The sequence below is a fragment of the Triticum aestivum genome, chromosome 2B (genome assembly GCF_018294505.1).
Source record: "Triticum aestivum cultivar Chinese Spring chromosome 2B, IWGSC CS RefSeq v2.1, whole genome shotgun sequence".
Lineage (NCBI taxonomy): Eukaryota > Viridiplantae > Streptophyta > Magnoliopsida > Poales > Poaceae > Triticum > Triticum aestivum.
In genome coordinates, this window is record NC_057798.1 from 370986173 (window position 1) to 371011521 (window position 25349).

At 45.3% G+C, this 25349-nt stretch overlaps 1 long non-coding RNA gene across 1 annotated transcript; it reads left to right on the top strand.

Annotated features, from left to right (window-relative positions):
- Positions 1 to 4826: 4826 nt before the first annotated feature.
- Positions 4827 to 23724, top strand: LOC123044960 (uncharacterized). The gene is made up of 5 exons (XR_006420823.1): positions 4827 to 5107; positions 9761 to 9765; positions 10708 to 10714; positions 15252 to 15255; positions 23711 to 23724. It is a non-coding gene; the product is annotated as an uncharacterized lncRNA (long non-coding RNA).
- The last annotated feature ends 1625 nt before the right edge of the window (positions 23725 to 25349 follow it).

Sequence of the window (25349 nt, forward strand, 5' to 3'; positions counted from 1 at the left end):
AAGCGAGGAATACCACTCAGAAGCCCGATTGAACCTGTCCTCATTCACTGCTATCTCCATATATTGGATGCCAAGCTTGAAAGGGTAATGGTCCGAGAGGATGGGGCTGTAGTCTTCTATGATGCACGCTACAAAGATGATATGGTCTTCGGCTTACCGAGAGGGGATAAGTCCACGCGAGTCACCCAGGGTCTCAAAAAGGTCTTAGATAGAGTCCTTAGGGAGCTCCTACAAGGCTTCACTTCTACTGAAATTTCCAGAAAACTACCAGGGAGACTACAAATTATCGGCTTGCCGCTGTCTCTGAAAAGTGAAGGTCAGCTCCACGTGGGTATTCCATCCGGACGATGGGAGAAGAGGATGACACTTGTTCGTATTGAAAACCGGAGACGAAGGGAAAGAGGTTTGATTGGAACATGTTCTACAAGAACTCCTGTGTAGAACATGCCCGTATCTATTCTATGGGCTGGCTTTAGGCCAACCCTACTGTGGAAGTAGAAAGCATCATATTCCGGTTTTTCCAACACTTGACTAGGAACCGGGCGCAGATATCTATCTATTATTGCCTGCATCGACAGCAAAGTAAACTCTCGTTGATGATAGAAGAACAACTCTTAGGGCAGTTGGAAGGAAACTATGAGCTATTTATTGTTCCTTTCTTAGAAAAAAAGGATAAAGGATGGCTTATGGTCTATTTTCTTACTTGACTATCCTTCCTGACTTGGCCAATAAAAGATACCTAGCATGACACATCAGCTACGCCATCTGAGCCTGTCCACTTGCTAGTCAGGAAAAATAACCGCTCCGTTCCGTGGGCTTCTTTCGCAGCTCTCTTCACGCTCGCTTTACGAGTGCAACCAAGTTCATTAAACTGTTCATGCTAATTCATAGACTATGCTGGTTTCTATCTAAGAGTCCTGTGAGACGCTTCCTTCTCATACACATCTGAAGCAACGTTTGATCATCCGCATTAGAGAGTTTTGCAGGTCCTTGAGAGAATGTTATCCAGTCAGTTATGACTTGACCATGGTCTGAGGTGAAATTGGTCCTGGTCCATAAAACGAAAGGTGTTGGGCAAGCGCAGAGAAGTCGTCTGAAGGGGAGTTCCATAGGAATGTTCAACTTCGGTCAACCTTGCTTTGGTCCCATGCCTAAAAAAGACAGAAGGTCAAAAACAAAATAGGGGTGATATAACCCACTGCTCGCTTAAGAATGTACTGACGTAATCCCTACTATGGCTTCCCGAAGGATCCAACTGCTAAGAGGGTCCGAGCCATAACGGATTGAGGCTTCTGTCAGATTCACGCGAGCCAAAGCATTTGGCAAAAAAAGCCCACACTCAACTAAACATTGACGATTCTTTTCCAGAAATCTCAAGAGCCTTTTGTTTATTTCAAACGCTTGAGACTGAAGCCCATTCAAAATATCACACATCTGCTTGTATTCTTTTTTATGTAACTTTATATAGAAGTGGTTTAAGTCATGGGAAGTTAATAGCCGAAAGTGATTCTAGATATCCCCCGTGGGTTTGTATAAGTAACCTCCTATCAGATCCGATAATGTATCAGGATCAGACCCCCTCTCTGCTGGTTGCCAATCCAAGGGTTTGCAAAGCATCGGAAGATTGAGTTTGATAGGGAGAAGATTTATGTTCAAATTGCACATAACATAACAAGAATTCTCTATATACCCTTGACCTTTCTTACGAACCAGCACTGGATCTTCTTTTGTTACTCCCCTATCTGTTGATATATGTAGAACATTTCTTTCCCCGGCTATTCAGCCATTACTTGCATATCAGGTTCTTTGTACCCTTTTTAGTGCCATGCACACTGAGGTTTCTGGCATGATCGAATCTTTTGAGCATATCGCTTATTACGTTAATTTCTTCATCTTGATGTACTCAATCCATTCAAATTCCATAATTCCCAGAAAGTTCATCAAAGGATTGTTTATGCCATCTCCATAGGGGTCCGTCCGGTTCTTCCTCAAATGGGTTGCCTCAATCTTTATCAAAGTTTTGGTATCTAGCTTATCCAGCTATAGTATAGGGAAAAGAGTCGACTCGATCGACCAGGAGAAGCAAAACAAAATCCAGATTTGGCCGAAAAAGATGCAACGTTATGGATACCATGACCGATCACCATCGAGAAAGAAGAATTTTGATAAATCACTTGGGGTGAGCGGGGCCTTCAAGCGGCCTCAATACGCCGGGGTTGTAAATGACATACCTTTCCTTATGGGAAATGCCGCTTCCTTACTACAAAGGAATAGAATCAAGTTCTTTTTACCAAAGAAGTCCCGCTCTGACGGCCCGACGAGTCATCTACTAAAAAGGACCCTCCCCGCTGTGCGCCCCTCCTTGAATTATTCGGTCATGCAATACTTTTTTAATACTAAGAATAAAATGCATTTCGACCCCGTCCTAGTTCTCAATCATTTCGTGGCACCGGGTGTGGCTGAACCATCTACGATGGGGGAGCGAAGGGAGGAAGCTTAGATAAGAGAATACGCTCTCACATCGCTTTTTTAGAAAGCTCTACCAGCGAGAAAAAGTGATTGGCCCGAGCCAAAAAGAGGTTGATCGACTTCATTCGCCAAGCGAATGATCTTCGCTTCGCGGGAACAACAAAAACCACCATATCGCTCTTTCCTTTCTTCGGTGCTACCTTCTTTTTTCCAAGGGATGGGGTTGGGGTGTATAATAACCCTTTTTTGAGCATGCCCGGAAACAACTCCTAGCTCAATTTAGGATCAAATGGGAGATGCTTCTCTAGAGTGTCCCATATATGTTTTCTATCTTCCATACGGAAACTGTCAGTTCTCAGAAGATCTTCTTCAGTCTTACTCAAAAGGGCCAATATACAGTCATAGCAGTAAATATAATCTAGTACTAAAGAATATATAACCTATCTACATTCAATATATAGTCTCCTAGACCAAGACTATAATAACTCCATAGTATAATACTAGATAGGTTTTTGCCAGCACAGTATCCACTTATACGTTTAACTCCTCTAGATCAAAAATGAGTGGTTTGATAATATGAATGGAGGGATTCAAGCTTATTTTTGTTAACCGAGATGCAAACGACTAACAAACTGGATTCGAAGCCACCTGTCGTAATAGTACCTGCGGGTTCTTTCTGTGGAGCCTTCAAATGCAATAGCTAGCTGCCCAACGGCCAATGCCACAGGCAAATCTCCATTTTCCAACTTATACAACTCTTTGGGGTCCAAAGATACTCGCCATTGCAACTTAATAAATAGGACCGGTGGGATCGCCTTCAATAGATATACCGGTTTCACTGCTTTCGTACCCTTTGTTTTGGTCATGTGGATGACCCGCAGACCGTAGATAAGATGGATACCCATGTACTGCCTTCAATGAAGAGAGTTTTACCAAGGACCCTTAGACAGATAGGGGGGACAGACAAGAGGTATGCAACCTGCAGAATATTGTCACCGAATCGCTCACTGACAAATACTTAGGGCTCCCCTCCCTGGTAGGAGTGGATAGGAGCGACTGCTTCCAACACTGAATTGAGAGAGTTTGCACTCGGATTAATGGTTGCAAAGAGGAAGGGCTAATTGGCTCCGCCATGGAGACCGAAATACGAGCTTCTTTCATCACATCATTTTGCAACGGAGAAAAAAGAAGAACATAATAAAGTTTCTGAATGACTCAAACGGCAACAGGATCGAAGGTAATGACCAGTTAGCATCTCTGATACAGGGTTTCTTTGAGGGACTGTTCACCTCAGCAGTCCTAGCTCCCGACCCTGGGCTACTGGGGAAAGTAAACAGGCGAGTAACTGAAGAAATGAACGCAAGCCTCTTGGCTCCGTTCACGGCAGATGAAGTAAAGGCAGCACTCTGAATTCAATCGAGAGTTAGGTATAGTAATCTTCAGATATGACAATACCTCCCCCAAAGCATTGTCAAGTGTTGGAATTAGGGCACCAACCACGAATAGGAGTTGTATAGAACTCCGGAAAGAGACCTTTGATGAAGTCGGCATCCTCCCAAGTGGCATTTGCTTGATCCAAACTAGCCCACTTCCTTGGTTGCTGAAAAACCATGCAACGCAAGTAATTTTCCACACACTGATTCACACGTTCTGTCTGGCCATCTGATTGTGGGTGATAGGCAGAGCTAAACCTCAATTTCACTTGCAGTGCTTTGAAGAAGACCTGCCACATGTTACTTGTGAATATCTAGTTTCTATCAGAGAGTATTGACTTTGGCAATCCATTCCACTTAAAAACATTATCCATGAAAGCATGAGAGACTGATTGTACTATATAAGGGTGAGAAAGGGGAATGAAATGAGAATATTTAGTGAACCTGTCCACCACCAACAATATGACTTCTTTGCCCAATGATTTGGGAAGACCCTCAAAGAAATCCAGGGAGATGTCAGTCCAAGCAGAAGTAGGTAATGGCAATGGATCTAGGAGACCAGGGTAGTGGCAATGCTCTCCCTTGACTCTTTGGCAAACTGCACACTCATGTAGAAAAGTTTCAATCTCCTGGCCTGGCGCCAATCAAATAGCTTTTTTACCATTTGATAAGTAGCCACAATGCCTGAATGGCCTCCTATGGGAGAGTTGTGAAGTGAATCAATGATTTGGTGTTTAAGAACAGCATCTGATCCCACATATATTCTTCCTTTATATCTCAAAATGCCAGAATGAAGAGTATAAGGGGGTGTTGCATTGGCTGATACAGTGAGCTTCTCAAGCAGAGATTTGCAATGATCATCATTAGTGTAGCTGGTTTCTATAGTTGAAGCCCAAGCAGGAGTAACTGCAGTGACTGCCATCACAAGACCTGGAGATATCAGAAGTGAGAATGCTGACATGAGTAACGAGAAATCCTGTGAAAAACACAATCGCCTGCCAGTGGAAGGCTTTCTGCATTCAGTTAATCTACGCAGAGTGAATCGGTCCCTAAGGAACCCCCGAAAGGGCTGCCGTCCGATGGGTACACGAAAGTGACAAAGTTGCTTTGACTACTGAACCATGCCTAGATCGTCGGAGCGAATTGGATGATCGGGCCGAGGGCTGCCCCCTCTTCCCCTCGCTCTCCTTTCCTTAATATTCACCGTCGAGTCATCAAAGCCGTAAACTAATTCAGAGGGGCTCGGCTGGCCCGGTCGCCCTACGCTACTGGCGCTTCCAAAGGCGAAGCTCTCGTCTTTGGCGACCAGCAAACGGAGGGCTAAAACCTATAGTTTTGAAGCAAGGGATGAGCGCGAAAGCCGTTGCGCTTCCGTACACATGCATACATTTTCTTGCTGGGGCGGACACGGTTTCTCTCTAAAGGCGAAGAAAAAGAAGTGGGCGAACACTCGGCCCAGCGGGCGAACATGCCGGCTCCAGCTCCGCGCACCTGCTCACACCTTTCGAAGCACTTTCACGTGTGAACCGAAGTCGTCTTGCCGAACTCCTTCCTTTCTCATTTCAGTCCTCGCCTTTTTCATCTTCCGTAGGGGCCTTTAGTCTTTTGATTAGAGTGGAGGTCGCGAGAGAGCAGAGCGTACCGCCCTGCCATAGTCGCGAGGATCTTAATACTCGGTCACGACTGTTGTCATAGTCAATGACGGTTGAAACTTCCAGGAAAAAACTTCGAATTGGGAGGGCGATCCTCCCGGTGAACTGACCGTACCCCAAACCGGCACAGGTGAACAAGTAGAGTATACTAGGGCGCGTCGAGAGAACCATGTCGAAGGAACTCGGCAAAATGACCCCGTAACTTCGGGAGAAGGGGTGCTCTCCTATCTTTTGATTAGGAAAGTGGCACATACCAGGGGGTAGCGGCTGTTTATTAAAAACACAGGACTCTGCTAAGTGGTAACACGATGTATAGAGTCTGACACCTGCCCAGTGCTGGAAGGTCAGAAGGAGAAGTGTGATAAGCTTTGAATGGAAGCCCCAGTAAATGGCGGCAGTAACTCTAACTGTCCTAAGGTAGCGAAATTCCTTGTCGCATAAGTAGTGACCTGCACGAATGGTGTAACGACTGCCCCGCTGTCTCCGACATGGACCCGGTGAAATTTAATTCTCCGTGAAGATGCGGAGTACCAACGGCTAGACGGTAAGACCCCATGCACCTTCATTATAGCTTCGTAGTGACAACCTTGATTGAATGTGTAGGATAGGTGGGAGGTGGTGACACACAATGACCAATCCTGAAAGACCACTCTTTCTTCTAAGGATGCCTAACCGCCGCACCGATCATTCGAGGGGGGGGGGTGGCGGGACACTGCGAGGTGGGTAGTTTATCTGGGGCGGATGCCTCCTAGAGTAACGGAGGTGTGCGAATGTAGGCTCAAGCGTTGATTCTTCTCGTGAGCGTAATGGTATAAGCCTGCATGACTGTGAGACCGACTGGTTGAACAGAGACGAAAGTCGGCCATAGTGATCCGGGAGTCCCATGTGGAAGGGCTCTTGCTCAACGGATCAAAGGTACGCCGGGGATAACAGGCTGATGACTCCCAAGAGCTCTTATCGACGGAGTCGTTTGGCACCTCGATGTCGACTCATCACATCCTGGGGTTGAAGAAGGTCCCAAGGGTTCGGTTGTTCACCGATGAAAGTGGCACGTGAGTTGGGTTTAGAACGTCATGAGACAGTTCGGTTCCTATCTACCGTTGGTGTTAAAGGGAGAACTGCGAGGAGCCAGCCCTAGTACGAGAGGACTGGGCTGGGTCAACCTATGTTGTACCGGTTGTTATGCCAATAGCAGCGCCGGGCAGCTAAGTTGGTATGGAAGAACTACTGCACCGCGGGAAATCCTTCTCTATACAAGTTCTCATACGAGGTTTTTGAACGGAACTTCGATAGGCGAGAGGTGTAAGCACCGCGAGGTGTGAAGCGATCTCGTACTAAACGAATGGAAATTGACAATAATAAAAAAACATAACTTAGAAAGAGAGGTAAGGTCTGCCGGTTTGCAACTCTGAAGCTGAAAAGGAAAAGTAACGTTAGCCGGTTTCCAGTTCCAGTTCGTTACCTGACTGCTCCGCCTTAACGCGAAAAGATAGGAAAAGTGCCTATCTTTTTTATCGGTTCTAGTTCCTTGCACTTTCAATAGCGTCCTACTTAGTTTTTTATGGAACGCATTTTCAGGCGGATTCGTTTAGTAAAAGAGGCCTTGTGGTACCTAATATTTCCCTTGTTAAAACAAGGCTTCGATAGGTAGGGTCTCGAAGGGGCCTCCCTCGTTCTTGCTCGTAAAACAAGTCTCTCCTTTGGTTTTGCTTTTTTTTGGCTTCCTTAATTTGATGAAATCAAGCCGTTCGACCACAGATAGGATCAGTCGCTCGGGAAAACCCACTGTTTCCTGCCCTTTTCTAAACAGGGAAATCTGCTTGGAAAAGCTCCTTGTTGCTAGTTCAGTAAATAAAGAAAGAGTGTCGGACGCTTGGGAGGACTTCCATTTAATAGCAAAGCAGTTCTATTCCTTGCCCGGAATGCTAATGTTCGGTTCTAAATGCATTAGGCAGAGCCCTTGTTTGCTATTAAAAAAGGTGTCCAACAAGGACTTGGAGCCTGATTGTGAAGGAACATACGCCAGGTCTCGCAAATCGGCCAAATAGGCCTCCTTTTTGGAGTGAACAAGCCTTTTCCCTTTGATCCCTCATGTGATCAAATCAAGTCCGTCTACTTGAAAGTGAAGTACTTCAGTGAGTAGTAGTTCATAATGTTGGTCTTATTCAAGGTAGTTTTTAAAAACCTAGCAATACCATTAAGAACAACGTTGACGAGGAGTGACTGAACACTTGAGGGAACGAACGAGGAAGACCGATCCCAAATAAATAGAGTTTCTGACATTAGGAGGAATTCCCTTTAATAGGGAAAGCTTAGATCGGTACCTCTGGCATCGGTACCTTGCCTAAGCGCCCTGGGCGACCGGACTCGACAAGGGTAAGATCCCACTCAGCAGGCTACACCGATTAGAGAGAGTACGTCGTCTATTCATTCCACTCATTCCTTAACATCCAAAGCTAAGAATTCAAAAAGTTAATAGGTGGGTAGGTGTTCTTAGGTTCGTAACATGCCTTTCTCGGAAGCCTTGTTGAATTAATGGCAAGGGAGGTATTAGCTTAATGGCTTGGCTATGCTTGAGTCAGCTGAAATCATTTATGACGAATAAAATCAATCAGAGGTAGTTACCTCTCTTGTAGCCGGGTATGAGAGGTCTAGTTCGGTGAGAATAGATAGGGATAGAAAGACCATCCTGGTGCACATGCTATGGGTCTTATTGTTTGTTGGGAAATCAAGGAAGACTAGCTTTGGCGTGGGAAGCTTACCAATTTATGCGGTGGCTACTCGATCGAGAAGAAAGAGCAGTTGTTACCCGCCTCCACTATTAAGCAGCATGAGCCACTAGACTAACTCGATATCCGTGTGTGGATCCGCCCGAAAAGATGAAGACAAGGAAGAGCCATTCTTCATACATAGGAGCGAGTGGTCGAAATGGAAAGCGGACAAACGGAATTATGTACAACTATAAGGTTCAGTTCTTTCTTCTGTCCCAGGTCCTTTCTTCTCTTGCGGATCTTTCTTACTTTTATTCCTCATCTAGCTTACAAAAACTACATATTTTTTTAGATATGGACCTGGGGTTCTCGCTTCTGCGCAAGCTATTTCCGAACCTTCCTGCCTTCGGGGAGATGGGTTAGGTCATACGCGGGACCTACCCCGAGAAAGGAGGCTTGAGGCGCGCTAAATACAATTGCATTTGATAAAACATATGCATTTGATAAAACATATGCATTTGATAAAACATTTGCATTTGTTAAAACATCTGCATTTGAGAGAAGTGAAAGTAATCCATATTTGCATTTGCGGCGACAAAATCCGGAATCTGAGAATAAGGGTTTGGATTAGGGGGGGGGAGGGGAACAAAGAAGGTATTTAGCGCAAAGAACTTCTTCCACTTTTGGGGATTCCACTAATTGATAGAAGGAAGTGGATGCAGCAGGATTGGCCCCAATTGAATCACTAGTAGAAGAGATCCACGTGCAGAGACTGTTAGGGAGATGCAGATGGAGGGACGTTTGGGTTGCTGCTAGAAGGGCTTACGATGAATAGATTGTTGGAATGGCTTTAAGTGAAAGGGAATCCGGCAGCTTATATAGCGCTAGTGAGAGGCCTCCTAGTCTATTTTGATGGACGTCTCCTAATCCTTCTTTTTCTATGGGTTCAGGAATGCCATGCCAATAATAGATAGAGCAGCTAATGGTCCAGCCAGAGGCAGCAGGTCTCATTCCAGACTCCACTCAGAATACCCGGCTCTTTTTCTAGACTCCACTAGGAAGATCTTGCTCTTTCACAGATACGGGGATCAGACATGGCTATCGCTTCGACAGCTTCTCCGGATGAAAAGACGCCGCCGCTGCCCAATGGATGGAGTTGGAGGGACACAGAATCCTTCCTAAGATGTGCCTAGAGAGAACAATCCTTTCAGAATCTCGTATGTCTAAGTGATCAACTACTTGTGCCTCTGAAAAGCTAGAAATCAGTAAAAGGAATGATCTACAGATAGAGGGTTCAAACCATATAGCAGCACTCATCCCTCCCTGACCCGAGTCCCCTAGCCTCTCAGCTTTCCCTTGTTAAAACAAGGCTTCGATAGGTAGGGTCTCGAAGGGGCCTCCCTCGTTCTTGCTCGTAAAACAAGTCTCTCCTTTGGTTTTGCTTTTTTTTTGGCTTCCTTAATTTGATGAAATCAAGCTGTTCGACCACAGATAGGATCGGTCGCTCGGGAAAACCCACTGTTTCTTGCCCTTTTCTGAACAGGGAAATCTGCTTGGAAAAGCTCCTTGTTGCTAGTTCGGTAAATAAAGAAAGAGTGTTCGACCCTAGGATCGGACTTTCATTTAATAGCAATGCAGTTCTATTCCTTGCCCGGAATGCTAATGTTCGGTTCTGAATGCATTAGGCAGAGCCCTTGTTTGCTATTAAAAAAGGTGTCCAACAAGGACTTGGAGCCTGATTGTGAAGGATCATACTTCAGGTCTCGCAAATCGGCCAAATAGGCCTCCTTTTTGGAGTGAACAAGCCTTTTCCCTTTGATCCCTCACGTGATCAAATCAAGTTCGTCTACTTGAAATCGAAGTACTTCAGCGAGTAGTAGTTCATAATGTTGGTCTTATTCAAGGTAGTTTTTAAAAACCTAGCAATACCATTAAGAACAAGGTCGACGAGGAGTGACCGAACACTTGAGGGAACGAACGAGGAAGACCGATCCCAAATAAATAGAGTTTCCGACATTAGGAGGAATTCCCTTCAATAGGGAAAGCTTAGAACGGTACCTCTGGCATCGGTACCTTGCCTAAGCGCCCTGGGCGACCGGACTCGACAAGGGTAAGATCCCAAATCTGTTCCTTTCCTGTTGTAAAGTCTGCACCCTTAGAGGTGGCATCCCTTTACGCATGAGCCTTGTTAGTGCATGTCTCAGTCCCTTGAGACATGCTCAGTCGTATGTTAGGAAACCAAATAGTGTAATTAGCTTCCCCCTCTATTCCCGGCCATCATATGGACGAGGGCTCCTCTCCCTCTGCTCTGCTGCCCGGAAAGGTATATATATACTTAAATTAGGAATTGAAAATGCTTGGGCTTGCCTTATTCTCTCATTTAAGTCCTTCAATTCCCTTATTCGGAATGGAGAGGGATGTTGTTGAAGGGAAGGAACGGAGGAAGATCGTTCTGAGGAACTAGATTATCAAAGGACGTCCTTACTTGCTCTTCTTTTGACTGATAATTTCCAAACAGTAAGTAGTTGCCAAAGGGTCCAACTACTTACACCGTTTTGATTATTTTTTTCCGTTGCATAAAAGAGATCCCTTACCCTTTCTTTAGAAAATGATGAATATGAAGTCCGAGAGGCTGCGGGTACCATGGATCCTCTGACTCCCAATCGGGTTACCTTCCTGGGTCTCGCCGGTGTTGCCTGTAGGTCATGATGTGCCTAGAGATGGCTGTCTCCTGTCCCCCTGCTCGTGGGGAATCCGCTCCTGGGGCGTCGCTCTGCTGCGTATGGCCCGTACTCTAGGCACCTTTGGAGGGCGGGGAGTGTGACAACGTACACGCTTCCCTTTACTCCATAGGGCCTTTTCCTCAGTTGCAGGGTTTGGTGGCCCGAAATTGACTTGGCTTCGCCAAAAGGCCTCATCTCCAAAGACCGGCTCGCGAGGCGTCCCTCTCGCTGTAGGGCGGAGCCCCCTCGCCTCGCTCTTGTGACATGCTATGTTTCCCTTCTTCCATTCTCAAGTCAAGGGTGAGTCCCATGCGTCAGTTTGTGGATCGCGGTCTCACGCACTAATCCCTACAGGTGCCCATAGTAGGTCGGCCGCCCTACCTAAACCAATCATCATATTGGTCCCTAGGCCCCATTGCTGGAAAGGCTCGGCTTCAAAACCGTACGTGGAGTTTCCGCCTCATATGGCTCCTCTAGGGATGGGGGTAGGACCAGCCCAGGCTTGTGCGGTTAAGGTTGTTGTACACGACCTCAGTTGAGCATTCAGTTAGAGGCGGCGATCGCAGGTTCGCCGGAGGAGAGGGTGTTGTGAGCAAGATTGCACAAACAAAGCCCTCCTGCCCGCAACCCTATTCTAGAAATTAGGCTGCCTACGTTACTTATAACCACAGAACGAGCAATGAATCCCCAACGACAAACGAACAAGGGGCGGGGCATTTTCGGGGAGTAGCCCCCTTCAGAAGAAACTTCCTGGCACATACATTAAGGGAGCCATCGAAAGGTGACTGAAACACCTGAAACGGGGACTGCCCGAGCTAATGATAGAGGCAAGAACACTTTCCGGCCAAGTCCTATTAATTGATCATAACGATATCATGGAAATGCTGCACGGACCCATATATATAGAAATAGAAAAAGAAGAACCTTGATACTAAACCAGATCGAACAAGGGATCTTTTTGGAAATGGGAAGATCTAGGATAGGCAGCCAACCTCTTGGAAAGAGCAATGTGCATAGACCGGGTGAGTAGGGATGCAGCTCCGTGGACCGCTCGTCGGGCCTGATAGGTGGTGGTATCACACCCTTCTCAAAGGAACCGTACGTGAGACTCTCGCCTCATACGGCTCCGTCCTGGAATCTGGACCCCCCCTTTCCTTTGACCAACGGGTCCTTGAACCCATGGGGGTTACGAATCATTCATTCATTGATTGATTCAAGGTAGCTTTAGCCATTGTGGGTAGAAGCTAGTCGCCAAAAGCGAAGCAGCGATCTTCCAGGCCGGAAAGGTTCTATTTTTCTGACGCGTAAGCTACCACAAAATGAATGAAGGAAAAAGGCCTCGGGATTAGAAAGACTAAAGAGGCATGGAGGGCCGACTACAAGACTACGACTACAATACAAGCCATGAGCGATAGCGAAGCCTTCAGCCTTTTTTTCGAAAGCCCCACAACTAGCTATCTTATAGCAGATAAGGCAAGCCTACTCAACTAATCTCATGTAAACGCTTGTTCGCTAAAATCCAAATAGAAAAAGACAACTACTTATTAAGCATGTAGTTGAGTGCTCCGTTGTTGTTCGGATCTTGACCGAGTCCGAGCCTCCCAAGCTCTATGCTGTTTGGGAACTCAGCAAGGGTCTTACCACCTTCTTGATTGACTATATTTGAGTCTTTGGGGTACTTTAGGATTATATTCCGCGCCGAAGATTTGTGCTTGTGGGCTAGGGTGAATATAGCGGACCAGCAGATCTGGTAGTTGACAATCATTCGGACTTGGTAAAGGTTGTCGCAGCACCTGTAGTAGGACAGAGGACTTATCGCGATGCCCGCGGACCAATTTACTATGTATCTGTCGCTGACGTTGGTCAAGGAGGCCACGTGGATTGGCCTGGGTCTTCTTCGGCTAATGAGACATCGATCCCGAAGCCTTTGGAGTATCTTTTTGATAGGCGCCTCTATCTGTATGGGGAATTCATTGCTGAAAGATCCCGCCCAGTGTCCCCTTCCTTCCCCCGCTGCCTTCCGACCAAAGGGAGTATACAATTTCTTCCTCAGGACACTCATGCCCGATCGTGAGACTTCCTGTTGAACGCCTGATGGCACCTTGCTCTGACCTGAGCTATTACATTTGCGTGAATATTGCTGTAATCCTAGCTGGTTAATTTGATCTAAACAAAGCACATTATAGCTATACTTGTTTTATCGGTTCCAGTTCCTTGCACTTTCAATAGGGTCCTACTTAGTTTTTTATGGAACGCTTTTTCAGGCAGATTCGTTTAGTAAAAGAGGCCTTGTGGGTTGGTGGATGAAGAATAGGAGAGAGCTTGCTTGAGTAGAAGATAACCCGCGAGAAGGATGTTTTGTAGCGCTTTCTCATACAAAAGGAAAAGGCGTCACGACCGAAGATAAGGAAAGATCCCAGCTTTTCATTGCTCTGTCGCGCCACCCCTCCTCCCAGAGCCGGTTCATATCCATAGATTTTTCAGCTAAAAGATACAGTATATATATCAATGAAAGATGGCGCCTTTGGTTCTTGGTACGACTGGTACTTTTTCTCATTTATCGGTCTAGTTGGAAAAATTTCCCCTCAAAGAGCAAGTTTTTCTTATATATTATGCTGTGCCCTTGCCCCTAACCTTCCTTTCTCTTCTATAAAAAGGATGGGCGTCAAATGTAACTGATGCTTATATTCTAAATACGTTTACGCTCAAGCAGGGGAAGTCAATTTGACTGCTGCTCGAGAACCTGTTTGAACAAGAAGAAGTAGCATGGCTCCAGCGGCGCAGAGCCAATTGGCTACGACATGGTGACCGAAATACAATTTTTTTCCACCACTTTGCAATTGCTAGAAAAAAGAGGAATCTGATTAAGTACTTGATGAGCAATACTGGAGATCGAATAGAAGGTAATGACTTACTCAATGCACATATTTAGGGCTATTTCTCTCATCTGTTTAATACGCAATTCTCTTCGATAAGAAGGGTTCTCTTGTGTTCCAGGGTTGATTAAGCGTCTGGTGGAACAGGGATACATTGTGTGAGGCCAACTTGCCTGACGAATTGATGAATATGGCTCAATATAGACTGGTCCAGGTATACCGGTCTGTCTTGAGCCACTAGGATAGCCTTCCACATATCTTGTTCCTCCCTTGAGTGGTAACTCTTTTCTAACCTTAGAATCCTGAACCAATTTGCTCCAAAGACTCTGTCATTGAAAGGAGTCCATAGGTTGATAAAATAGGTTTTCATGAAAACCACACGTAGATAGAAAAGGTAAGAGTTACACGTGCCAGAAGCGAGGAATACCGCTCGGAAGCCCGATTGAACCTGTCCTCATTCACTGCTATCTCCATATATTGGATGCCAAGCTTGAAAGGGTAATGGTCCAAGAGGATGGGGCCGTAGTCTTCTATTACGCATGCTATGCAGACGGTATGGTCTTCGGCTTACCGAGAGGGGATAAGTCCACGCGAGTCACCCAGGGTCTCAAAAAGGTCTTAGCTAGAGTCCTTAGGGAGCTCCTACAGGGCTTCACTTCTACTGAAATTTGCAGAAAACAACCAGGGAGGCTACAAATTATCGGCTTGCCCCTGTCTCTGAAAAGTGAAGGTCAGCTCCATGTGGGTATTCCATCCAAACGATGGGAGAAGAGGATGACACTTGTTCGTATTGAAAACCGGAGACGAAGGGAAATAGGTTTGATTGGAACATGTTCTGCAAGAACTCCTGTGTAGAACACGCCCGTATCTATTCTATGGGCTGGCTTCAGGCCAACCCTACTGCTGAAGTAGATAGCATCATATTCCGGTTTTTCCAACACTTGATCAGGAACCGGGTGCAGAAATTCCTTGAAGAGAAGGGGATGCCTACAATCAATGCCTAAATAAAGGCATATGTCGAAAAGTGCAACTACTAATAAATTCAGTAAAGGAAGGCCCGGAACGGGCTGAGCTACTACCCGAAATAGAAGAGGACGACTAGAGTGGAGGGGCCTAATTCCAATCCAAACAATTGACGAGGGAGTCTAATTATTTTTTCGTTCTTGATTGTTTCAATTGCACTTTCTTCATTGGAGGGTTGCTTGGAAAGTGCGATCGTTACAGCGCTTGGAGTATACGGATTGAATTCTTCCTTCTTCTATAGGTCTTTCTGGGCGGCGAGGCAGAAAAAAGGTGTAGAGAGGGAGAAGGTACATAAAAAACGATTTCTAAGGTAGAAAAGAGGCATCCACCAGTCATTGAGAACAGCTAATCCCGGAATTAGCAGGTCGGTATGCGAAGAGAATTCGGTATTAAATCCGCGAGGCCAGGTGAAGAAAAGTCCAATATGGGTGGATTACCTTTTTCTGAAGGATAAGTCTCTGGGACTGACTGAACTGAATGTATAGCGTCAAGATAAGAAGCACGGTAGTCGAAGATGTACCTTGTGGGGTGGGGTACGAGTAGACCAGACCAATGATGAAAAACATAGATACGAGCATGGCCTCCCTGTCTCAAAAGCAGGCCGCCAAGGGTGCTCGATTCACATTTCTATATGATAATATGCACGACTGATTCTCGTATCTGCTGATACAAGAGATTCTTTCCAAAGATAACCCTAACCCCTGGGTGGGAGAAAGATGGAGACAATACTGCCGTTGAAGCGCAAGAGTGAGCAGCAGTCCGGTCAGCCCTTGCTTTCTCAACTTGAGCAGGAAACTTCCAACGAAATAGGAGGGAGGGGCACTCTCAAATAGGAATGCAAACATAAAATGCATGCTCTTGAGTGTCAATTCCTCTTATGACCGAAGTGAATAACAAAGATCCCTTCCATCTGGACACTGAATAATGAGAGAATCGTAGAAGTTATCGGAATCCGGGGCTAGAGTCTTTGGCTGAACATCCACAGATGATTGATTCCCTGCGCTATCAAGTATTGGATTGTAGTGGGGGTTAGTTGGCTCAGCATATGGTATAGATCGATAGATATATTTGATACATCCTATAACATGGAGACGGAGATAGCCAAGCCCCTTTCTCGAAAGGCAAACCCTCTTTATCATCCAACACAGGATCTCCCTATGGAATACCACCATTGTCTTTCTCCATCTCACTCAATATTATATATTGGTATAAATAGCTCAGCTCACGAAATAGAGCGAGCAAGAGCTCGAACTTGGTAGGAAAGTTCGGATAAGTCGACTCGACTCCTTAGTGCAGCGTACACTTGCTGAAGCAAAACGAGGCTCATCCATTTGTTTTGATCCGAATCACACTCTAGACCAGCTCTTCTTGTAGACAAGGAACTCCACTTTGACAGTCATACGAGAGGGAAGAGACTCAAAGTTGATGAGAATAGTCGATTCGACTGGTATCACGAATAGCAGTTTTAGTAGAAAAGGGCGTTGATGATTGAAAGGATTTCTCCTCGAACCACTAGTAACTATGTCAGCTTTTGTCATTCTGATGATACTGAATCGGATCAATATTTGGAATAACAATATCTGATCTATCAAATCGACTCATCATCGAGACTTTCAAAGGTTACGTGGTTGCAGGTCCTCGCCCTTCAGGTTGAAGGAGATGTGTACTCGACTTCCTTTAAGTAAGTGGTGGCCCATAATAGTAGAGATGTATAACAATAGTAGCTTAACCAAAGGGATAGACTTGAACTCTTCCACACCCCCTTGCCAGAGGTTTTAAGAGAACAACCTTTTGGGGATACCAATTCCACCCATTCGCAGCAATGGAACTAGCACTTTCTTAACATTTCCACCGTTCTTGCTTATTCCCCTTACTTACCCAATGAAAGATATAGATTGGAAATTGGAAGATGGTCATCCATAGTTATCTTGTTGAAAATACCCTCCCTTACTCATCAAAATGTTGGAAGTGACTTGTGGGAAGAGAGAATAACTATAGATGCTCGATATGCATATTGATCAATCGATCTCCGCGTCCTGCCAGTTCGCTAAGTAGACTCACTCTACCAAGGGGCAGAAGAAGATCAAGCCGATAAGGGGAAGCGCTGAGAAAAATCTCTCTCTTATCTAAATATAAGAGCACGCTTTATCTCTATGCACACAGAAAAAGGGGATCTTGTGATGATAAAAATGGTACGTATGTGGATCACTTTGGCTCCGCCCAAAAGCCCCTGAGCCGACTATCTCTTGGCACAGCCAAAGCATTTCCTCGCCTGAGGCCTGCTCAAAGCTAACTTGAATCCGAACAGCTTGCTGCTTCTCCGAAACCTTCACCAGCTTGTGTATCCTTGTAAGGTCGCGGACCCGGCGTAAGAACAAGAAACGTGAGTCTAGCATGACATAAACCCAAACCCGTCACTTTTGATACTTCTCATCTCAGGACAAGTCACAGAAGAGGTAAGGCGCTATAGCCAGTGAAGGAAAGGGAAGAAAAACTAGTTCTATGTCAATTCTACAGCCAGAGAAAGAGGGAATGAATGATCGGTCTTGTTCTGGATCTCTTTCCTTGCGCCCTAGTCCATTCCATCTATCTTGACTGCAACTTGGATTCTTTCTTGACTCCTATTTGGATTGGTAGTCCGTCAAATCTCTAAGCAGGTGGCTAGAAAACCTTCTAGAATAGGAGGAATATAAGATAGTTTCTCATCAGGAATGGAATTCGGTTTCCAATCTGGTCACACATGACTCTTGCCCTAAAGCAATTTCTTGATTAGGAGCAGTGGGTGGCCCATAGAAAGGAATGCCTGCCTATCCATAGCCGGGCAAATTGCTGCATATTCAAGTCACCCAATTCTCTTCTCTTGCACTATGTCTATTGGAATGGACCCTTGATTCTCCAGCAGATCCTCCTGGTATGGAAGGATATCATCCACAAAACAGATTGCGGAAAATGCCATCGAAGTTCGCAAAGGAGCGGTCTTCCCAATCTCTCTTTTATTTGTGGGAATCTCTAGTGAGACCTGTGATAGAAGGGGTAAAGGTGAATTTCAGTCCTCTTTCTCTCGGAAATATACGCCACATGCCATTGATCGATCTCTCTCAAGCTAGGTATCGGTGAAGTCCGTCATTGAATTGAAGTGGTAGAGTGGTAAGTGTGCGTACAGTCTATGGATTTCCTATCAGTGGCATTAGTTCCTTCTCTAGATAGATGGCTATTGAGCTTCTCATTCGTGAGAGTCATGCGCCGGATCAAGGGCTCTCTCATCTCGTATTTGGAAATGTATAGGTTCTGTATGTAAGTGGCCAGTGCCCGCGGGTAAAGGTTGATCATCCAAAGTCATCTAATCCATCTAAGTGCCGGTATTGCCCAGTGCTTGACTGGAGTTGTCATGATACCCGGATACTCACCTCACTATACGCTAATTCAGGGAAAGGTCATGCTGGGAAGCTTCCTTGAAAGATAGTCTCAACACTCTCGACAAGAAACGAGAACCCAGCCAACGAAGGTTTATGCATATATTGGTCCGCATCCAGAGGAAGTCAAGGTTTCCAGATGTGCTCATCCGTGCTTGCTGATATGCAAATCGATTGGAATTGGCAAATCATAGAGTTTGTCGCTGACAAGAGCTGTTTTGGCCATGGTGATCCTCCTCTCAATACCCATTCCTGCGAATTCCCAGTCCAATTATATTAGTCTAATGTGTAGAAGAAAAAGAGGAATCCATGAGAAAGACCATCTTGTTTGTGGCAATGGAACATTCCTTTCCACTTTTTTGAATGGAGATCACTGACGAGCACTCTAGCGCAAATCAAGAGTAAAGGTAGGAGCTATGAAGCTGTCCCGGGTAGGAAAGGATCCCTTTGAGTTCATATTGCTGTAGGAGAAATAGAAGGGCACAGAGCTTCTATATACCACTGGATTCCACCAGACTGTTCTGTGGAAAACACGTCACCCTATCCCTTCCCTAACGGGAACCTGGATACCATAGCATAGGAACCTCGAAAATACGTATTATAGGTTGGTTGTATACACACTCATCCTTTAAGAAGATAAGAGAGCCCCGCGGACATTTCCTTCCTCGAAACCTGGAAACTGATACTGCCTCGATTCTGCTTCCGTCTATGATGTCCAATCTTACTTTCGTGCCGATGAAGGGCAGTCCGGAAGGTGGAGTTAGCACCGGGCCTATTCTTATAAGAATAAGTAGGAGTAGGAGCACTCTTCTTCCTCAAGCGTAGTCGTATTAGTTGGATCCGGCATCCTTTCGACTGGAGATACCCTAGCATTACCGGGTTCCCGGCATACTGGCAAGTTTACTTGACTCACCCATTCTTGAGACTGGCCTGGCCACTACTTTGTTTGATTTCCTTGTCACTGTAGTAAGCAAGCGGCACCTATTGATCTACTTCCCTCTAGCATCACTCATCCTTACGGCACTAGTCCATCCATCCCTCGACCGAAGAGAGTCTTCCTCCTCACGGAACTAGGGTTTGGTAACATAGACAAGACTTTCGAGCGCGACGTTGCGCACATCCTCTTGCTTGGTATCTTTTCTAGTGTGCATCACATTCATTTTCCTTTCCATTCATTTTCCTTCCATGTAGATATGATAATCTTCGTGGCATCAACCTCATATAGGAGCTGCCAGTAGTACTTTCGCAGGATTTTAAAGCAGGCAAACTTATGATGCGAGTCTTGTTAGAATAGAACCAGTGCACTCTGAAATCCGAACCAACCAATATGCTTCGCTTTCCTCTGCTCGTATAGACTCCGTTCGTGTTAGGACATCCATAGCCAATAGTAATAGTAGCTAGTAGCTTCGCCCCCCCCTTGCCCCCGAAAAGGTTCTCATTGCTCGCTGGATCTAGTTGACTTGCTGCTACAGCAATCAATCTATCTATATGTTCCGGACGGAAGAGAGAGTTTCCTACATTCCCATTCCCATGAACTGAACATCGGGTACCAACGATCATAGAAGCAATGTTAGCCGGTTTTAGACTTATCAGGCGTAACTAAAGAAAGAGGTGAAGCAGATAGATTGGTACATTGTAATCTTCTGTGGACATTCTTTACTCAAAAGCAATTGTTTTATCTTTCTTGGTACCTTTACGTATTATTATTTCAAAAAAGTTAACATTTACTGCTTCCTCCCTTCGCTCCCCCCATCATAGATGGTTCAGCCACACCCGGTGCCACGAAATGATTGAGAACTAGGACGGGGTCGAAATGCATTTTATTCTTAGTATTAAAAAAGTATTGCATGACCGAATAATTCAAGGAGGGGCGCACGGCGGGGAGGGTCCTTTTTAGTAGATGACTCGTCGGGCCGTCAGAGCAGGACTTCTTTGGTAAAAATAACTTGATTCTATTCCTTTTTAGTAAGGAGGCGGCATTTCCCATAAACTGCCCTGGTGAATCCCTTATCTTGTTTGCAGCATCATTCTCGATCCCCTTATTCCCTTCCCAAGAAGGAATCATATCCTATGGCTAACTCATCCTTATATGGCTCCCGGATCCTTAAAGAGAATCAAAGGCTATCTCGAGGGATGGTCAGAGAATCGGTTTATCTTCACGGCACTAGACAGCACCTTTATGAGTGCGTATAAGCTTGCTTTAGAGCTAGAGCGTGCATCTAAAATAGTTTCATATCCCTTTCCATCGATCTTTCTTATTGCTGTAGTACCCATTCCTGCTAGCTTGGTCTGGTGGCCTTCTCTTGGCCAGGACTATATATAATAGTTTATTGAGTGCTTCTTAGGTTGGTTCTCTTGAAGTGCATAGCCCGGCCCCTTTTCTCTTTCTTCCAACGGAAAGGGTTCTCTTCTCTTCTGGTATGGAGTTCGACTAGAGCCTGCCGCTTTTCTAGGTTTGGGTGTGGGTTGATCTCATATCTTAGAGGACAGGGCGGGGCTTATTCCCAAGGTCAGGTCCCATGCCGGTGGACTTGAAATACGAAGATCTTAAGCTAAGCTACGGGGCTAGGAATATACTCCAGGTTGGGAGATCTGTCCTGCCATCGGGCATGCAAGAAGCTATGTGCGCAGGGCATCAGAGGCTTACTCAAATGGAACATACGAATCCAACCTTGCTTGACTCTCTTTTTCATACTTGCCCTCGGGATCAGTGGTAGATTCGTAATGTTATTACTCATGGGTAGCAGATGATGGATCCATTTCTGTTGAAGTAGTGGAGTGAAGAGGAGGGTTGGGGCCCGCCTCACAACGAGCCCGGGTAGCTAGATAGGTAGATAGTAGATAGCAGTCCGGATAGTGATAAAATCTGAAATAATCTTCTTCTGGATTGAAAGAAAGCCTGTGCCGGAAATAGAGAGAGTTCTGCTCTTGGTTGACATAGATCGCTCTACTCTCGAATTGACATACATAGAGTTGAAAACATACTCCTCACAAATGATCATAGTTCACTACTAATGAGCGAGTAACTACTAACGTTACGAGCGAAAAGATGAATCTACTTGGTTCATATCATATGTTCCGCTCCGTTGACAGGTTCATATATGTACCTGATGTTCATGGAAACAACAGGATGATAATTCATTGATGGGAAACTCACTTTGCTATGCTAGGAAACTGACTAATGAAACTAACAAGTTCAAGTGCTCTAGTCAAGTAGTAAGCTCCAGTGGGAAGCGCTAGTCCAGATAGAAAGAATAGACAGGAGGATTGCCAGGTTGGTCCGCACAGGTGCATATCTGTAGGTTTCAGCACGGGATTCCAGATCGTTGGTACCCGATGTTCAGTTCATGGGAATGGGAATGTAGGAAACTCTCTCTTTCGTCCAGAACATATAGATAGATTGATTGCTGTAGCAGCAAGTCAACTAGATCAAGTGAGGAATGAGAACCTTTCCGGGGGCAAGGGGGGCGAAGCTACTAGCTACTATTACTATTGGCTATGGATGTCCTAACACGAAGATCTTGGTCCCTTATTTATAGTTCTAGCATTAACCGGTCTGGAATTAGGTGTAGCTATATCACAAGCTCATGTTTTTACGATCTCAATTTGTATTTACTTGAATGATGCTACAAATCTCCATCAAAATGAGTCATTTCATAATTGAATAAAAACGAGGAACCAAAGATTCTAGGGGGCTATAGCTGCGCTTTTGCAGCACTGAACATGGTTCTGGGTACTCAAGATATTGCGTTTGTGTTTGGAGAGGTGTAGATTATAGATTCCAGCCAAGAAGACCAGGAAAAGATAAGGATAAAGAATGTCATATATCTCAGGAGCTAGATCACTTCCCGATGAACAAGTAAGAATTGCCTCAACAAAAATGGATGGAATTGGACCGAAAACAGACCATGAACATGAGTTTGAAATGTAAAAAAAGGAAGAGTGCATTATCCACTTTCTTATCTCGAAAATGCGTAATCTAGTGATGTCATGTGTCTGTTTCTCTGAAAAGGTGGGTCGGCCCTTAGGGAAAACAGTAGTGCCAGGTTCCATTGTGGAACGGTCTCTTTCTGTCTTCCATTTGAATTCCGTGATTTATCCTGCTATTTGGAGATTAGTTGATATGGTCTTTCTTGGGTTTGGCTTTCAAAGTGCAGTTCGAAAAGAGTGAGTTGTTGTCAATGGCTGGAATGGAATATAGTTGTTTTCCATCAGACGGCTGTTCACGTAACTCCACTCTCGGCTTGGATTATATATCCATTTGGTCCGCTCTCGGCCATTCCACATGCTGCCTAGCAGAGACATGGTTATCTGAAGTGGATTCTCTCTTTTGTAGTAGATGCCGAACCTGCTGCTCAGTGGGCGGGCACAACAGCTACATGGACCCCTTTCTTTATGTTGTTGCCAGCGCTTTCCCGGGCCGAGCCGGAATTTTTTATTAGGACGTTGGCAGGCAAAGCCCGAAGGAAGGCTGCTATCCCCTCGACCTTCTTCCTTTTCGATGAAAAACAAATCGACATCTCAATCTCCGAAAGCATTTTCCTTACCTAGCTAATATCCCCCCCTCCGTCGAGCCTTTCCTTTAGTGGTAAGGGATATGCACCTTATCTGAACGTCGGCAGGCATTCCGGAATTCTCCTTTTTTGGCCCTGGGTGAACATAGGCTCAAACATGATTGGAGGGGTCCTAGCTACGCCATGCGTTCAATAAAAAAAAGCAAGCCTCCGGGAAGCTGCAGGGATTATAAAAAGAGGGTGCTTTCTTGTGTTGCACTGAAAAAAGGACAAAGGAGAAGACGTTCTTTGACTTACTTTCTTCCTCCCGCGCCTGCCTAAGCTCGGCCCACATTAGAGGGGAAGATTAGCAAAGCGGAAAAAGATAGAGGGAGGGGGAGCTGCATCTTATTCTCTTCGCGAGAACTTCAGGATCGGAGAAGCATTCGGAAGGGGCGAGGCCTTCATTTCGTTGGCAGAAGCAGAAACGACCCAATCCATTCAGGGCTTCGGGGAACCCAAAAACGAACTCTGTTTATCGTTTCATATATGCGCTAGGATATATATAGTATCCTATCCCCCTCAATCTCAGGAGTCGCTTTCTCTATGCCCGACTTACGAGCTCTTTGCTTATTATTTATCGGGTGGGATGAAGGTCGAAATGTCTAGTTTGAATTGCTTATGCTTATATAGTTTGAATCGTCTAGCTTCATGCCAAGGTTGTTCTACAAAAGAACCAAGTAAGAAAGTAAGCCCGTTCAATTGAAATAGCTTCCTCGCTTCGTAGTTCGATACCCACTGAAACTATGGATACGATAGACTCGGGAGGGGTAAAGGACACCTCGTTCCGCGAGAGACCTATCCTCGTTTCGAAATAAAGGACCATAGTGAGGATCGATCCCGGATAAGTGATTCAGTGTAGGGACAGAGGCTGATGATTCTAAAGGTGATTTCTAACTACAAGATGACTTTACTTGAAAATGGAATCCAAATATCAACAAAAAGATGAATGGAAAGTCTTGTCGATATGAATTGATCTTCAACCCAATGACAATGCTTCGATTCCATAAAGATATGTGGCCATGAAAAAGGGAGGGGATTCAATGGAACAGGATTGGCCGGGCGGTAGAGTCGTGGAAACACTTGTTGATTCCTATTTTGGACCCTAGCTCCATGGAACAATATTCTACTGCGGAAACATGGAAGAATTGCAATCTTAGATCAAAACACTATGTGTGGAAAGCTTGATAAGGGTCAGTTACTTGTACATTTGATTAGTATGAGCCACTCACATTGTTTTTTAAGGATAGGTGGGAGTAGGACCCTACAATAAAGAGCAGATAGCCCACATGAATCATGGGAATAACAATACGAGGCCTTTGACGAGTAAAGGAGAAATGCAAGATTTGGATCCGCAATTTCAACAAGTAGTTCGTGCTTCGTCGGCAGGGGAGACTATACGCCATGAAAACCCACCCCTGGTATCTCCACCTATGGATTGAGAGTCAAAAAGTGTGAATTTCGTATGTCCCGCTGGCACACGATTTTGATTACTTTTCTTGTTTCCCGTTTCAGAGATCCGATAATGGAATGCTAAATCGATATCTAGGGTCGAGCCAGGGTACTTATCCTCCCGTCTATAAATCAATCACCAATAAAAGACCAAAGTGGTGATAAGTCAAGGGGCAGACAGGAGCAGCATCGTAGCTAGGAACAGGTGCTGCACCGTAGCTAGTAGGAAGAAGTACAACATAGCTACATTCCCCATAGGGTTGGCGCCCCTCCTCTCCAATACAAATTGAATCATAGCAAGGGCTAAGCTATCTTAAAACCTACTATCAATCTGTTTATAGAACTCAATACTACTATCCATGAGATCATCATAACAAAAACTAGAATTGCCCAGCGAAATAGGAATAGAAATAAATCCAGGGTAACTTGTATCATGAGATGGGTCCATTCCAATTGGAATTCCGTATGCCTTGGTTTAAGAGAGGAGCTCAGGTCCATCTTGTGCTCACAATACATCTTATTTAGCAGGGCCTCTGGGATCTTTAGAGAAAGGCGAAGTCTCTACTTGTTAACCATGGATGCCTGTTATATTTACTTATAGAGTGAAGAACAAGCCCACTTTCCATATCCCTTTCGTCCGGATGATCGATTGCCTCATTCTTCTTCGAAAATAAGTGCATTTGGCCATTGTGTTTTTCCAACTTTCGTAATAGATCTGGGCATGCATGGTTTTCAATAGATAACCCTAGGCCTTCTTCGTTTCCCCACGGGCATTCACTTCTCTTCAAGCTCGGGATTAGCGAAACGTGGATCCGACGCCCATCTCTTTTTCCACTTTGCAAAGCTGAGACAATAGGGGTCTTTCTGTGCAAGTCAGCTGAACACCGTAATTGATGAGTGAGTAGGTGGGTTAGGTGCACCCCTCGCACAGTGGGAAGTCATGAGGCTAGCCCCCCCCCCCCCCTGAATGAAGAAGACATGCACTAACAAGGCTCATGCGTAAAGGGATGCCACCTCTAAGGGTGCAAACTTTACAACAGGAAA